Source organism: Xenopus tropicalis, chromosome 6, assembly GCF_000004195.4.
Source record: "Xenopus tropicalis strain Nigerian chromosome 6, UCB_Xtro_10.0, whole genome shotgun sequence".
Taxonomy (NCBI): Eukaryota; Metazoa; Chordata; class Amphibia; order Anura; family Pipidae; genus Xenopus; species Xenopus tropicalis.
In genome coordinates, this window is record NC_030682.2 from 77977829 (window position 1) to 77992225 (window position 14397).

The window sequence follows — 14397 nt, forward strand, 5'->3', positions numbered from 1 at the left end:
GTATAGGTTTGAATGTTTCATTTAAATTTGGCTCACAGGTAAAAAAGGTTGGGGATCCTTTGTGTATTTTATTTAACATACCAAGACACAATAAAGTTGTATTACTGTACTATTAAATATGGTTGTAAGAACGGTTAAAGGACAAGAAAAGGCCAAATACATCTTGTCTCATATGAAAAGCCTCAATAAAATAAGTCATACAGTGCTGCTGTTACCTAACACTACATGTTACATGTTGCAAAGAAAGAGCTGATTAGCTGAACCACAATTGCCCACAAAGCTGCGATCTGTAGCAAAATCAAGAACACGTGCATATGAATCTAGGGAACTGGAGAATATGCAGAACGCAGCAGCTAGAAGGAACTTTAAAATTAATGCACCAATCTCCCCAAAGGCCCACCTTTGAAAGCAATTCACACAGTCTGGAAGACAGTGGGGTTGATTTAAAGCTGAGCAAATTTGCCCATGGGCAGTAACCCATAGTAACCAATCAGTGATTTACTTTTTTCAGCCAGCTGCAGGTAGAACAATAAATGCAACTATTTTATTGGTTGCCATGGGTTACTGCCGACAGCCTAATTTGCTCGGTGTTGTGAAATGACCCCCAAGTTACCATAGCGACGTGGGCTCTCTCAATACAGAAAGAAGAGAGAAACATGGTAGCGGTAATCGCTGATGCGGCTAACAACTTTAAAATGTTAATGGTACATGAAGGACAAAATAATTTAGCTCACTTCAGCAATGGGGTGTTAATCCTATGGTCAAAAAGTCAATCTAAGGGTTTCCTTGTCCTTTTTAAGGCACATTACATAGCAACACAAGTATGTAGGGACCTATAGGGTTAACAATCCCTATAGCTTTAAAACCTGCAATTTCTTAATTTCACTGTTACTAGGCAGATTCCCATGTATCTTTTTTGTAATTTACATATTCTGTATTATAAGCATATAAGGTTTAGGACCACTTCCTGCACATTGTAATATAGTGTTTAGCAGAGGGAAGATCTTTCTTTTTTACCCTGAATCTGTTGAACCAGGTGCTTCAGGGAGCCTGGGATCAACAAGGCCCAGAAGTGTTCTTACCTAGAAGACCCGTACCTCTAGTGAAGTTGGGGAGCAGGGACCCCATGAATGAGGGATAGTAAGAGCAGGTTAACTTCATAATAGCACTTTCTAGGAAAATGAGATATTCAGCTTTATTTAGTAAGAGCATTTTTAGTAGTGGATCTTTTGTGCTTCAACCAGGAGAGACAGTGGGACTACAGGCTGTGCTACCTTAGTGAAGGGACCACAGTAGTAACAAGGGTATCATGCTTAGTTTGTTCTCCCTGATCCACGTCTGTTGTAGAGGATCCAGATCACAAGAGGTAGAAACCCTTAGGACTTTGTTACTACCCATGTTACTCTCCACAAAGGTGCAACCCTTTTTGTTTGCTCTGCATTGAACCTGCCAATTAATTTGATCTGAATCTGCATTTTGAGTATTGCTACATCTATCCCTGTGGATCACTTGTCTTGGACAATAAAATCAGTTCTGTTTGAGTTTGCTGCAAGAACCTTCTGGGTTCCTTTATTTCTTAAATTTTTGCACTACCTCCCCCTTGATATTTCCTCATAGTGAAGGCCCATCCTGTATGTTAGATTCAAGTGTAGCACACGCTCTATAGCCTAGCCTGGTCTTTGTCTGCTTTACAGCCAAATAGGGGTTACATGTGTTACTCTGATATCTTGATAAAGTAACATAGTATACAGTATAGTAAATAAGGTAGAAAAAAGAAATGTTGTTTATAGTTAACCTTTATCATTAGTTTAATATTGATGATAAGTCCTATCTTCCACTAACATAATATTTAAAAAAAAAAAAAAAAAAAAAAATATATATATATATATATATATATATATATATGGTTTGTCCCTGAGGAAGAGTACAGTCAGTACTCGAAACGTTTTTTTTTTAATACATTTTTTCACTTTATCGTTAAAGTCCTTGTGTGTGCGGCTCTCTATAATTTAAAATTATAAATATACTGATGTAATAATCTAATGTAGCCCAGATTCTGGTTTTATTGTTAGCTAAAAATATATATATTTGGAACAGAGTTCAAATATTCTTTTATGCACAAATATACATGAAATTGCACTTAATGCTTTAATTATTGCAAAGACAATTGGAGTGACCATGATTTTACATCCTATTTTATTTTAATGTGTGCCTAATTATAAGCTTCTGTTGCAAATAAGATAATGTAGATTTTGACTGATGGCTTTTGAAAAACCTGATGAAGAGAAAACTAGCATCTGGTGCACCTACCATTAATACTGCCATATACAATAGCTGGAGTCTCAACAATTCATATGTAAAAATGAAGACTTTGTTGTTGATATACCATTTTCACCTCCCCATGTGCCAATCTAATCACGCATTAGATCCAATTCATTGAGCACAAATCTTTGTGAAGGCTTTTCACACCCTTGTAGGAGGGTCTGCAACTGTTATTCTAAAAACACTGATCAAATACAATAGGAGCCAAATCAGCAAGGTCAGCGGGGTTAAACCATGTCCAACGGCATCTATATGAAACAGATTATTTCCACAGCATATGCTTCTGAAAAAAAAGCACGTGGCAGCTTGACACATCTGCTTTAAATTATGTGTGTTAAAGATGCTATCCTCAATTTAGAAGTGACCCAAGAAAGGATATTTTTTTTTTTTAATTAGTCATGGAAATATACGTGACATACTGCATGATGTATATATATTTAAAAGGCAACTTATGAGTGAAATTTTTCCCTAGGCATGGATTGGCATGGATGGTGAATTTCACCATTGGCAGATTTTTTTGTGAAACAACTGCAAAAATTTGGAGAGTGAGGAAAATGTTGGTCTCTCATCAAAAAAATTGCAGTTGTGGTTGTGTCAAAAAAAGTTGCATGATATCTGCATTTCACTAATCTTTCTGTGTTTTTCACAGTTTTGCAAATTTTATGGTGAAGCGAAATGGGACAAACCACTAAAGGCAACTATTTTAAGACTGATGTAGGGTAATAACCACTTTGTACTGCTTACCTTAAAATACAAGAATATTCTGTAGTTTTGGGCTCCAAATTGTGTCTTCTATAATATTTCACAAAAGACAATATTATGCCTTTTTAAGAAACATATTTAGAAATGGGCAGACTGGTGGAGTAGACTACTGGTAAATGAGAACTGATAAAAAAATGTATTGATGAATATCAGATTTGTGGGTTGATTAACTGAGTAGTACAGATGTGTGGTGATGATGTCACTAATATTATCATTAGGGTTGACATTCTTTAGTTGAGATGCAGTCATCTTAATGGTAGTGACATCGCTATTTAGTAGGCAATGCGATGCAAACCTCATCATCTTTGGTGTCTTGTGTATGCAAGTGATAGGGCAAACGTATAACACAGAAATCAGTAAAAATGTTAACAACCGAGGGTGACTATGATGCTTTAGGCCAGTGTGACATGGGACTGATTCTTGACCTACACTGACATCAGCCTTTCCCTGCACCCAGAGCCATTGCATCAGGCCAGGTGCAGGTAAGCAAAGCGGATTTAAGTGGAGAAACACACAAGTATGCATTTTGCATAGAATTAAGCTCCATGTACCTGCACCCAGGCCAATACAATGGCTCTAGATGCAGACACAGGGAAATACTGATGCCAACTTGGGGGCTGAATTTCACCGCTATGTGGCATTAGCCAAAGCTAAAAGGGTTTGAAGTAAATTATCTTGTCTGGTACTCCAAGGCTCCCTTGAGTAGTAGCACTTGAAGAAGTAATTTAAAGGAAAACTGTACACCAGAAATGAATACTTAACCGACAGATAGTTTATATTATGTTAATTGACCTATTGAAGAATCTCAGAACTGCTCTTTCTAGCTCAACCCTAACTGCCTTACACTCCTACTATAAAGGGAGCTACACCTGTCACTATCTAATGCCTCATTCACGGGGCCCTGTTCCCCAACTTTAACTGGGCCTGGGCCCATGCCCTGGGCTCTCAGCACACATCCACCCTGTTCCTCAGGTGGAAGCAAACAGGAAGATGCAACTCCTTTCCCAGCACTATACCAAAGTGAGGCAGGATGTGGTCACCATACCTTCTAACCAATAGCACACATTTGTTAATGAACTCACTTAGATACATTCCCTTCTGCCCAGCAACTAAGGGAACTGAACCTGTAGGGATTTAAAGCCACAGGGGCCATTTAACCCTATGGGTCCCTACATATATATATCAGTAAATATTGCCCTTTTAAATCCTTTCCCTTGATCCACCATTTTATGATGGGTTGTGTCACATGACCAGAAATAATTCAGTTCCAACTGTAACAGGAAGTAGTATAACTCGGTCATTTAATTGGCTGATGGGGCCTAGCATGTATGTGTGCCTTGGCTTGTTTGTGTGCACTGTGTATCCTATGATCCCAGTAGGCGGCCCTTAATCCTTAAAATGGCAATTTTCTCATTAAGAGTACCCAATAGCATATACTACTAAAAAAAACTATACTTTTATGAAAAGACCTACATTGTTTGCGGGTATAGTTTTCCTCAATAAACTTGTCCAGCTATTGTGTGTTGTCAGTGATGCCTATGTAGACTGTGATTTGTAAATCACAATACTTTTCTCAGGTAGCAGAAGAACCAAATATAGGGCCAGATTTTAAGACAAGATACATTTTATCTTTATACAAACTTATATATAACAAAAGTTATATATATATATATGATTCTATGTAGAGAGGGTCTGTTAGCCATGATTACTACTCAACACTACAATATATGTATATAACTTGGATAGTAAAATTTCTATAAAATGAAGCACACGTGTTACAAAATAAGTGCTTTGCCTGAAAAGACAGTGGGCAAAGGATACTATAGATAAGAGCATTAGGGCCACAAAAAAAATAAAATTCTGTTGAATTATGACTTTTAAAAGTAATAATTATGACATTTATACTCATAATTTTGAGTTTTTAAAAAGTCGAAATTGTGACTTTGAAACTCATAATTATGACTTTAAAAAGTTGAAATTATGACTTTTAATCTCATAACTATGACTTTAAAGGACATGTAAACCCCACACACAAAAATGTAATCAGTGAACAGCCTCTTTGAAATCTTTCAATACCTGCCACACTGGTTGTTCAGAGGTTAATAGTATGGCTGCAGCATCCCCTTAATCACTTAGATTTCCTTCTCCTCCTGTAACCCACTCAGCCCCCTCCCTCAGGAATTTGCTTTGACTTCTGGCTTGTGAGCATGCTCGGTTGTTCTAAGCTCAGATTACTAAACACACCCTCCAGTCTAGCAGCCAGTAAAGAACCAGTTTCTGGTTCCCATAGAAACTCAGCTCTAGCTGCCTGCTTCAATTTTTTTCTCCTGAGCTCAGCTTTACCATTACAGTGCTCAAACAAAGCAGAACTTTTATCAGAGACAGTTCTGCCTGTGTGAGCCTGTATTCTTGATTAAATGTATGCTGAATAAGGGTCTGTGTGTGTGTGTATGCTGTTTGCAGATTTAAATGTAACTATGTATCAGAGGAAAAATGGCCACCAGGTGAAAGCTGCTATTTGGTTTAGGAAAATGTGATGGTGCTGGCAAGCGGAGGGGATATATGCAGTACAAATGATGCAATTTGGGTGGGGGAGACATGCCCAACTGATATACATTGTAGGCAAATGTAGGCTTTACATGTCCTTTAAAAAGTCAAAATTATGACTTTTAACAGCAGGTTTTGTAGAAACAGAAAAAAAAATCTGAATCTTTAAAAAGTCATAATTTCAACTTTTTAAAGTCATAATTATGAGAATAAATGTCATAATTTTGACTTTTTAAAGTCATAATTATAAGATTAAAATTCATAAGTGTCTTAAGTCTCAAAGTCATAATTCCCCAGAATTTATTTTTTTTTGGTGGCCCTTGTGCTATCCCATAGGATATAACCGGATTTACTGAAAATTTACAATTTTAAGATTTATGTATGCACAAGATATATGCAGCAATAAAACAGATTAAACAAACAAAATTATTTTTTATTAAAAAAAAAAAAAGAAAAAAGAGTTGGGCAAAACCTTGATCGCAGTCTACCAGTCGATCCCCCATGGATTTCTGGTGTACCACGTCTAAGTCAGGAAATGCGGAAGTGCAGCGCGGATGCGGAAGTGCGGCGCGTTTATTGGGCATCGCATACGTACGCAGGGAGGAGCCAAAGTAGTTCGGGCACCCCTGGCCTAGAAGGTATGGCTACATAAACCCTATATGTTAAAGATTTGAAGATTATATCAGTGCTGCACTCAGCTGGTATTAAAATGAGTACATAGAAATAAGTCATCTGGGGATTGTGACAATTTGCTAAAGGGGATACAGTCACCGTGAGGGTAAAATAATCAACACTATATATAACTGTACACAATTAAATTTGCTACCATGGTCACTCTCACACACCAGATGGCACTCAGCGGGTGACTATATATGAAAATCAGAAAATGCCTTTCATTATGTTGGCTTGGTTCTTGTGTGTGATTCATGCAAGACTTATAAGGGGATCTTTAATTAATAATATTATATACAAAAACAAGGGGCACATTCATCAAAGTACGACAGGTCTGAATACAAAAAATTCATATTTTTTTTAAAGGTTACAACTTTTGTATATTATCTGCAATTTTTTCGTACATTTGCGCGACTTTTTTATACTTTGCGTCTACAAGCGTGACAGAATCGTATTGTCGAGAAGAGTACAAAAGTTTTGGATTCATTCAAGCTTCGGTATTATGACTTTCCTTGGGCCAGGTTGGAGCTGCAGAGTGCCATTGATTCCTATGGGAGGCTTCCAAAATCATGCACAGAAGGATGAAAGTCAGAAAGGTTTCCCTGCAGTTTACAATTGTTCAGATACAAAAAAATCATACTTTTCGGACATTATACGATAAGATACCATTTTTTCATATTTTACTAGTGGTCATTTTGTGCCTTTATTGACCAGCTTAATAACTGTGATCTGAGGGTAATTGTTTTGCTCTCACTGGTAACCCCTCTCAGCTGCAGCTTCAATGGTCCACTGCACCCACTGTCCCCAGACCCTTGTTCTGAGACCCTTGTATCCCCATAGTGCTGTCAGGAACCAAACTGTCTAGAAACCATGTCCTCTACGGTCTATTAGGTTTGCAAAATGATTATTTGTAATGCTGTACAATTCTAATACACAAATAATATATATACTAAAGATGTCCTTATGTGAGCATATACTTACTGCATAGAATCACATTTCTCAAATATATATATATATATTTTTCTTCCATAAACCACAGTGATCTCTGTTTAGATTTAAAACAAAGCACTTTGCATATGCTTATTCTTTGCAGGCAAACAAAGAGATGACCTTTTATGTGCCTCAGTAATATGTATTATAGCTCCCAGCAATCTATTTAAAGGAATAGTTCAGTGTAAAAATGAAATATATATCGTAATATTGTAATATTGTAGTTAGCTAGGCAAAAATGCAGGGTCAGACTTGGCTGGTGGGCCCACTGGCCCAGACCCAATCCTGGCTGGTCTCCCTCCCCTGACACGCTGAAGGTAAGTTTAACTTACACACACTCGGGGGAGGGAGCAGGTGGCGGTGGACCGTAGCGGGGCTCCTTGTGGGATGTGGGGCCCCTGGGATGGCCATTCATTTTTAAAATGTTTTCAAAAACACAGACTATCAACCTTTAATACTAAGACATAGAAACATTCAAGTAGCCCTGGGAATTACTTGCTAATGAACATTGAAACTTCATTAAAACCCTCAAGTGTACCTCCTTAATCTATATCTCACTGTTTACTTTTCGTTTTGTTATGAAACTTTATTATTGTTGAAAACTGTTAATTCACTGCTATACTATGCTGACACAATGTATATGTTCATTCACTGTATAATCAACACTGAAAAATTCAATTAAATTTAAGTTACAAAAAAAAAAGAAACATTCAAGTACATTTGTTGCCAAATAAGACCTCTTTCTGGCAGCACTGAATGCTTCATTACTAGATCATTTGTAAACAATGGGCAAATTTGCCCATGGGCAGTAACTCAACCAACCACATTGTTGCATTAATTTTTTTACCTGTAGTTATATAAAAAAGACAATTGCTGAATGGTTGCTGTGGGTTACTGCCCATGGAAAAATTTGCCCAGTGTTTAAAAATAAGTCCAACCTTTCAAGTCACACATTCTAGTCTCCATGGCCTGTGCTGAGCACAGACCACTAAAGGACCTCATTATAATGCTGTATTTGTTAATCACTTTGAAACATCAGCAATAATTTTTTGGCTTGTGTTCCCAACTTACCTCCAGCAAACGAGCAGAATTGCTGAGAGTGCCCATAGGCAGGCAGTAAGGACAGGACTGGGCTGCATATCCAGACACTAATCTTTGTTCTGGATTTTCAATCCGGTGCTCCATACAAAGAGCAACAACCTCAGAAGTGCAAGTGCTATTAAAAGAACACTAGGGATGCTCTTGTACTTGAACCTCCCAAGATTGTAAATTACCTCTATAGTGTAAGTTTTTAAGCAATCACTAACATTTAATGTGAATATTATACATTTGCCATAAGGCAAACTCACAATATATCTAACTAAAACAGGGAAACATTTCTCTTTAATTTAAATAAGCGACATGTATGTGTATAGATGTATTGTCTAAACTGGAAAGCAAAATATCAAATAAATTCATTAGATAATATGCGGCAGCTAATTAGAATATATTTCAGCAATCTCCATTAATCTAACTGTAACACCACGGCAAGTGCCTGGAATTCTTGTTTGTAGTTATTTTAAAATGTGCTCATATCTGGATGGTCTTATACATTTTACATCAAGGAATTATAGTCTTTTTTGTATTATTTATTATACTATTGCAGCTTTTAGTTTTCTGCTTTTCTTCTCCTGGAATATAAATATTCTCCATAAACTGAAAAAGTATAATCATGCCATACAAAAGCAATAATATGATATTAATGTCCATGTCCAAGCATGCCATTACATATAATTACATACAGTAACAGTTTCACTTGTGAAATGCTTGCCACCAAAAGACAAACTGCACCCAATATTTGATTGTAAGTACCATTAGGTGCTAGAGATGTTTAATTTACTTAAAGCAAAACTCTTCAATACATTACTATCAAAGGGTCACTTAATGCTTAACTTTACCTCTTGAGTAAACAAAAGGGGGGTTAAAGGAAGGTTTTCTGTCTTTCTGAGACAATGGAAACTTGAGCAAGGCTAAAACTGAGAGCCATTAACACCTTTATAGAAGCTAAGGAGAAAAAAAGAAAATTATTAAACATTCAGCACTTTTATATTTCCATTAGATAAATACAACCTGAAACTTATCCTTTTAATACAATAGCAAAATGTTTTATTGGGTTCCATATAGTTATTGCTAATGTATAGTGATGAGTGAATCTGTCCCGTTTCGCTTGCCGAAAAATGCACAAATCTTAGAAAAGATTAGAGAAAAAAATCACGAACAGCAAAAATGACACGCATAAAAAAATGTGCATGGCAAAAAAAAATGTTGAGTATGACAATCTTTTTAGATGCACGTAATTTTTTTGGCGCGCATGTAATTTTTTTGCCACAAATCCATGCCTACCGAAAAATTTCACTCATTACTACTAATGTAATGTAATGAAATACTACAAATATCATAGCAAATGGTCTTCATCACTTTGTTGTTCTTTAACTAGCTTTAATAAACACTGTACCTAATGCTGCATAGGTTCTCAAACATTGTGGCATACCAGTAGTAAATGTTAGCTGGCCACATGACAGTACAGGTGAATTGTATATTATATTCACTTCTATATCTTCTTGAAATGATAATGGGGGATATTGGAAAAGCTGGTTAAAAAATAAAGCAGATATTTTCTTTGTCACTTGTTAAACATCCCTTTTGTCTTGTAAGCTTGCATAGAATCAGAATACTTAGTAAAACTGCATTAGATACCCTTAGTTCCTACACAAAAAAACAACAAAAAAAACAACAAAAAAAACAACAATGCTGGTTTTACATATGTTCACTAGAACTTTGTTTCCATACACTGTAATGGAATTCATGTATATTGAAGTATAACTGTAATAGTACCTGGGGGCCGGCGGGGATGCTCGCCACTTGTGGCGCCTGTGTGGGGACGCCGGCCAGCTGCCTCCTCCATGTGCGCATGCGCACGTTCCCTGTCCTTTTGACGTGCGCGCATGCGTGTTCTTCTTCCTTGTTGCGCACGTATGCGCACTTGCGTCCGTCGCTCATCGCTGTGTGTGACGTCATTCTGGCGCGAAATTTTAAAATATAAAGCGTTTTCTGTAGTATATTCATTGCCCAATGTAGGTTTACCTCCTGATAGTTCCTGGGTGCGTTCTTTATGTGATTCTGATCTGTTTTGACCCTTGCCTGTTCTTGACCAATCCTGTACTGCTGCCTGAACCGACCTTTGCCTGTATTAGACTACTCTTCTGGATTCTGTTTTGGTACCGTGCTGTCTGATCGTTGCTGACCCCGGCCTGACCTCTGACTACGCTGACTTGTTCCCCTTCTTCCTGCCACACGGTTCTGGTTCCCTCGCCTGCTCAGAACTCTCTCCTTGGGTCTCTCACTATAAGACCTGGCGGCATCCGAGTAGCGAAGGGCTCCTCCCGACGTGAAAGGCGGCTGTTATAGGCAGAAGCATGAGCCATGACCAGACCCTTGGCGCCTGTTCTGAGTTTTGGGATACCAGCCGTGACATTACGTTGGGCCAGATATGGATGCTGAAGGGGCTGCCGCATCCCTTACTTCCTCTGAAGCAATCCGGGCAAACCTCCTCCAGCGTATTGGGGAACAGGAAGCTCAGCAGGATCAAATCATCCAATGCCTCTAGAGACTATCCGCAAGGTTGGATGCACTCCAGCAACAGCCTCCCACTCCTCTACCGGGAAGCCGATCCCTTTCTACAGCTCCGGGCATGCTAGTAGTGGAGCCTAAGGTACTGTTCCTGAAAAATTTTCCAGGGAGCGAAGTCAATTTTTTGCCTTCCAGGAGGCATGTAAATTGTATTTTGGGTTCCTCCCTCGCTCTTTTCCCACTGATTTCCTCATCTTCGTGAGGAGATTTTGTTGGATTCTAGGGTACCTGGGCACCCTGGTCACAACAAAACCTGTTCTCTTCTATCCCGCACCCTCTGGTGGCCTACTTTAAGACAAGACCTTGGTAATTATGTTGATTCCTGTCCAGTTTGTCAATGCTCCAAACCTTCCAGATCCTTATCTCAGGGCCTGCTACAATCACTTCCTATCCTTGAAAGGCCATGGACTCACATTTCCATGGATTTTATTGTAGATATACCTCCTTCCAATGGGAATACTGACATATAGGTGGTAGTAGATCAGTTTAGTAAAATGTCTCATTTTATTCCCCTTCCCACCCTCCCATCTGCCAAGTCCCTTGTTGAACATTTTTTTGTGTGATATTTTTAGGCTCCATGGTGCTCCGCTGAATATAGTCTCTGATGGGGGGGTTCAGTTTGTTTCCAGGTTTTGGCGGGCGGGCTCTGTTTTTTGATGGGTACAGATTTTTCCTTCTCCTTGGCTTATCATCCACAGACTAACGGGCAGATGGAAAGGACAAATCAGTCTCTGGAGCAGTACCTCAGATGTTATGTCTCCAGTAATCAATCCCTTTGGGCTGATTTCCTTCCATGGGCTGAGTTTGCATTCAATAATTCCATTCACTCATCCACTGGGGAATCTCTGTTTTTTGTTGTTTTTGGGTATCATCCCAGAGTTTTCTCTTTTTCTACCTTATCTTCTGATGTGCCTGCTGTTAATTCTTTAGTCAGTCATTTCTCCAACATTTGGAAAAAGGTTCAAAAGTCATTATCTACCGCAGTAGCTGTTCAAAAGATAAGCATCATACAGCATTGCCAGAATATCAGGTTGGTGATAGAGTTTGGCTTTCTTTTAAAAATGTTCCTTTGAAAGTTTCGTCTACCAAATTTGGTCCCAAATTTATCGGTCCTTTTTCTGTTTCTGAGGTTATAAACCCCAACACGGTCCGATTAGAGCTTCCTCCTGAACTCAAAATTTCTAACTCTTTTCATGTTTCTTTGTTAAAGCCCACTAGAGTAGTTCGGCAGAGGACTCCTCCTCCTCTCATTTCTGTGGAAGGTCAACCTAAGTATGCAGTACAAATGGTAGTGGACTCTCACCTCTCCAGGGGTAAACTTCAATACCTAGTGCATTGGAAAGGGTATGGCCCAGAGGAGAGGTCTTGGGTTCCAGCATCTGATGTTCGGGCAGATCGTCTTGTACGACAGTTTCATACCAGGTTTCCACACAACGTTTTTTTTAATTATGCGCCCAGAGCTTGGACATTTACATCAAATGTGTAATTGATGCAGCTTTATTAATATGTTATTGATTTTATGCCAACCTTTACACTTTTGTGATTTAGAATTAAATACTCCTCTTTCACTTTTCACTTTCTCTTTATATCCTGTGTGCTGACAGACATGATTTCCTTTAGTCAATCCTTGGCTTTTACAATTATACTCACAAACAGACAATATTTTATTTGCTTCACTACTTCTATTTCATAGTTTTTTCTTGCCTTTCCTATGTATAGTATACAGATGTTTTACATATTTTATCAATTTACTAATAATAATAACTCCTTTCCCATGCGCTGAAAATAACTAACTAGTAGCGATCAGTTGACTGATGTTGCCATCTCTTTCCCTGTGAGACCAAAACACATGGTTTGCTGACGTAGAATCAGAAGATTATGCTATCCCAAATGCGCTATCTTTCATTTTTCAGGTTGTGGGCTCTGAAGTTGGCCTTATACAGCCAATTCAGTCTAAGCCTAGCCAAGTTAGGTGGGCTGTTCAGCCACAAGACATTTACTGACAAAAAACACCACCAAGTCTGGGTAACTAAAAAATGTGTTACAATAACCTTGGAAAGGGTGCAATGCACAGTAGGCAGCTTCCAAAAACCTAAATCTGCAGATCACAGAGGTACTCAAGGCCCTCCACTACAACATATGGATATGCAAGGAATTGGAAATATCCAAATAATTAATTAACAATCTCATTAGTGGAAACCAAAGGCTACCCTTTTACACTAAAATGTATTGGAAACTTCTGTGTTAACAAGCATAAAAAAAAATCATTCACTATAGGTACTTACTGGTCCACTTCAAAGTCATCGTTGGAAAAACTTAGATTATCCTTTTGGATACTTTTTTTGAACAATGTTTTTATTTCAGTTTCAAGAAGGGTACAGAAGGCAAAGGGGAAGGGAGGTGTACAGTTCCTTCTTCCCCCTTCCTTTTTGCTTTCTGAAACCTTCCCTTACTTACTGAAAATAAAGATTATTTGACATTTTTAAAAATGCATATTTCCTTAATATATAAATATTGTTCATGCTATTATTTGCTACATTTTTGACTAATGTTGCTTACCATTTTGTGACAAAAATAATAAATAGCAAATGCCAAATGTCTTGTTGTTGAACAAGGAGAAAATAAGCAAAGGCAGCATAACAAGCTGGATTACATGAAACAGCATAAACAGGCAGATTGGTATCCCACAGTGATTAGCTGTTTCTCTTTAATAGGCTTTGAAATTCATTTCCCAAACTATGGTATTCAATGTTTATTGTATGCAAAGTAAATATGTAGAAAACCATAAACATAATTTTTCTGAAAACTGTGATTATGTATTTGATCTATTAGCTGTACTGTTATAGCACACTGCTTCTTTAACTGCAAAGAGTTTATTATTTACAGCTTGCTTCACAACATGTAGTCTGCTCTAATCACTTCTGTGCACTGAAGCATTCTGGGGTCATTAAAAATGAAATATAAGGCACCTCTCCTTTGCACGGAGAATATATTATATATTAGTGCATACATTATGCAGTATACTTTTGTGCAGATATCCTTATGCAAATGTACTAAGTGCTTGTCTGCCTTATATTTACCATCACATTTTAGACTTTACATACCTTTGTGACAATCATAGACATATTTAATTTAATAAAACACCATACTAAACAAAGAATAATTAGCAATTCTAAAGCTATAGCTGCTTCCTTCTTTTGTTTTTCATTATTACTATTAACCTGTACATAGTCATTTGCAATTTTCCTTGCTTGTAAATTTTGCTAGTTACACTACAGGTATGGGACCTGTTATCCAGAATGCTTGGGACATGGGGTTTTCCGGAAAAGGGATCTTTCTGTAATTTGGATCTCCGTAACTTAAGTCTGCTAAAAATCATTAAAACATTAAATAAACCCAACATGCATGTTTTGCCTCCAATAAGAATTAAGTATA